This window comes from Stegodyphus dumicola, chromosome 3 (assembly GCF_044657685.1).
Source record: "Stegodyphus dumicola isolate Sdum_Otavi_A_Nest chromosome 3, ASM4465768v1".
Lineage (NCBI taxonomy): Eukaryota > Metazoa > Arthropoda > Arachnida > Araneae > Eresidae > Stegodyphus > Stegodyphus dumicola.
Window position 1 is genome coordinate 47104374 of NC_140770.1, and position 4029 is coordinate 47108402.

The following is a 4029-nucleotide window of genomic DNA, read 5'->3' on the forward strand; positions in this document are numbered from 1 at the left end:
TAAAAGTATTAAAATGGCCTCTATTTAAGATGTAACTGCATTTATAATTATTTTGTAATTGCGAATAGATTATATTATTGCAATTAGATTATGCACTTACAACATAATTGCATAAAGTAATGAAATTAAGAGTTCACAGACACAATGTAATATAATTACAATGCAATTATCTAAATTGTAATTATAGTCACTTATTTAATACCACAATATTATTACAATCACAATGTAATTTAAATTGGGTACTATATTTGCATACCCTCCACTCAAAAGGAGGTACTGATAAGCCTGGAAGTTATTATCAACAAAAAGCCTGTTCAGGACAGTTTGATGACAATTTCCACCGGGCGAAAAGTACATTCTTAAGCCCAGGCAAATCATGACAATAAAAATCATTTAGTCTTATGATTCACTATATTTTAAACCCTAAATTTGAATTCTGCACCAAATTATTTACCTATATTTTAACATATTTTATGAATTATTAGAAGCGATATGGCAAATATCTTCTAAAAATAACTGTAAAATATTTGTATCCATTAATTGATTCAGATACACACTTTTATTATTTAAGTATATCAAAATAACAGTTTCATGTTCCTGAAATACAAAAATTATGGAAAAAGTTAAAGTAATATTCTTAGAAGCATATGATATTAGTCATCAGATGCAAAATTATAGTTAATTTTTTGCCCTAAATACAATTTTATTACACAGTAGTCAAATGTGTAACTTAATAACATGTTATATAAAAACGTAATGATAATAAGTTTATCAGAAATGAATTAATTCTGCAAATAAACTTTCTGCACTTGAAAATTTTCTACACCTGAGGGGAGAGAGAGATCTAGTAAAATTAGATTTATTATAACTTTAGTTGGACCAAACACCTTCTCTATATATATATGCATCACTAAAGAAATAAATAAAATTATCATGCTTAAAAAACAGATATACCATACCAGTTTTTTTCCCCTTGTTACCCTTTACATTGAGAAATAACAAACACTGAAAAATACTATCCTTGAAATTTTGTTTAAATGAAGAAACACACACAATCTTTTTATTTAAGCATTACACTTCAAAAACAGATACACATACCAATTTATTTTCACTAGCCTTTATACTGATAACATGCCATATAAAAATGAAAAGAATTACCCTTGAAATTTAGATAAAATGAAGTAACACAATGGGAAAATTTATGCACACGGACATCTTTTTTCTATTGCATATTGTCTGACATGATCCACAAGTGCCTAAAAATGTACCCAAAGAAACGCATTTCAATATTAACAAAAAATTGTTTACAGATTAAAATTCATTCATTTCATACCAGTATTATAAAGATCATGCATGAAACAAATCTGCTTTCCCATACTTTTAAGTAAAACTTTTATACTGGAAAATAGACTATATTTCTATATATTAGAAACAAGAAAATACTAATTTGAATGTTCTGCATTCATTTCTAAATCTTTACTCCATTGCCAAATTGTATAATACTGTGATTATAAATAAAATTGCACAATCCTTGCAGTTATTGAAGTCAGATTATATATATTTTGTCTCACACTATTCAATTTATTCTATTGACTTCAGATGTCAATGTCAAAATTCTGGAAGTTATTTTAACCAAGAAACAGTAGTGGGTTCCGTGCATAAACAACTCATCTAACTTTTTAACAATAGTGATTATAAAATAAAGGAAAAAATTATATATCATTCCAACGATATTGCAACTATAGTGTAATGTTACATATATCTTTAGCAAACATTCAGATTTTATCTTGACTTTCCAAATTATTATTTATTTTTTAATAAATTTCAATATGCTAATGATTTTCATGTTACATTAGTATAAATTCCACAATTAGCACAGGAAAACAAAATCCGCGCTTTATATTAGAAGAGAAATTTCTTTTCCACATTCAAAACATCTACATTGGCGATGTTTGGCGACTGGTACATTAACCCTAGACTAATTTAATTATAGCTATTATTACAGAAATTAGCAAATACTCAGGTTATTGTACACAAGAATTTCACTTTACTTGCACATTATAAACATCAGAGAAGATATAAACTCTAAATGAAGGCGTAATTAACATTATACTTACTAAGCAAAGTTCAGCGCCTGGACCAGGTTTCCAATTTTCTCTTCGGCAATTATTTACCCATATTTTTCTTCTTTCTTCATTTTTAGGAAATTTTACCAATGTATGACTTTTCCGTGAATGATTTGAACAATTAACAGCTGTACATCCGCCCATTTTACACAAAAGAAACACAAAAAATTGTTGCACCGTAACTACACAGCCGCCATTAAATCTCCCACTTGGGAGCGCGAATGCCTGATGATTCAGCCTGGTATATAGGAGCCTTAGTTTAGGGCTCATGGCATAGGGTTCAAAGTTTTCAATTTTACGCCGAGTTTCGGATAAGCGTCGACCAATCAGATCGATGCTAAAACGAAGCGGCTTTCTTTAGACGATTTCGCTATTAAATCGAAGGCGACATTTTTTTTTTAATGTGGAGCACATCGTATCCGAATGAGTTGTAATCGTACCCGAACGAAATAATGAGTTGATCTCGCAAGAAATCTACGATGATGACATGCATTTTTTAATGAGTTTTCCGTGCATTTTTTAATGAGTTTTTCAAAATATTGAAAAATATGGATGAAACTCGTAAAGTGAAAGTTAAGCTCAGGATTATGCACGTTGTGTATGATCCTGTAGATGATTGATGTAGATGATCCCATCCAATATTTTTCATTATATTATGAAAATTCTTTAAAAAAATGCATGCTTGCAAAAATTTTATTTTTTCTGTGTAAATTATTATTATTACTTTCTTTCTGTTTATAACTTTTCAAAAATTATTATTATAATTTTTTCCTGGTTAATTAATTTTGTATTTAAGAATAAATTTATTGAAAAAGCCGGAAATATTTTATTGTTATTTGATTCAAATACTGATTTTCTTTCCAAACAAACTTCATGAATTAATTTTACTAAAACATCAAATCAATACCAAGAATCTGCTGTTATTTTAACAGTAAAAATGTTACCTTAAAAAATTATTTTCACTTATTTAAGAATAGTCACAATAGTCAATTCAATAGTGTAAGCTTTGTATAAGTAATAAAAGATTAATCTTTTGAGAAAATGCTCTTATGAATTCCAAGAAAAAAAGTGCAATGAAATAGCCTTAAAACAACAGTCTAGACAGTTTTGTCTCCTGTTGAAGTTCTGTTGTGTTTTTTAATTACGTTCTCCATGAAAGGAATTTACTTTTAATGAAACTGAATAGCACACATAATTCATAACATGGATTATAATTTAATAAATAGTATTTGTTATTATTATCCACTCTTTATTACTATCATTTGAATGGAATTTTGATCATTAAATTCATGCTATTTCTCTGGTAGAAATTCCTGGATAAGGTATGAATGTTTATAATTTTGTTGTATTTGAAGACTTGGGAACCTAAAATTTGTCAATGTGAAATTACTTTTGAGATTTGGTCGTAAATAGAAATGACAGCATATGTTGAAATTAAATTCAGGGGTGCGGCTTATACATGCAAATTATTAGAAATAGATGTATACACAACACAGCAAAACATATTTAATGATTGAGCATAAAATACATTGTTGGGTGAACGTTTCCGATTATTGCACTAGTTGTGGTTGCTGGTTATTGTGACCAGTTGTGGGATACTAGTAGTAGTGATAATTGATACTGGTAGTGCAGCCAACTACTATAGTGATCGACAGGGACAGTGAATAAGGAGTGCTAATCACACATGTTTCACTGTCACAGAAATATGTTCCGTTTGATTGAAAATTAAAAAATAATAATAATGTATGGTAAGTACTGTTTTTAGCTTAACTGCTTTTCCACCACAAAATGGAAAAATATTGTTACGAATTTGGTATTTAAAAAGCTAATATTAGTTCAATTATAAATTAAATGGTTTTATTTCTCGCGCAGTGCAGCGCGTGACGAATATTAAAAGAAAGCT

At 28.6% G+C, this 4029-nt stretch overlaps 1 long non-coding RNA gene across 1 annotated transcript; it reads right to left on the reverse strand.

Moving 5' to 3' along the window:
- Window positions 1-340: 340 nt before the first annotated feature.
- Window positions 341-2385, reverse strand: LOC146997979 (uncharacterized). Its single transcript, XR_015040186.1, has 2 exons — window positions 2118-2385; window positions 341-1256 (listed from the first exon to the last, which is right to left on the reverse strand). It is a non-coding gene; the product is annotated as an uncharacterized LOC146997979 (long non-coding RNA).
- Window positions 2386-4029: the final 1644 nt, after the last annotated feature.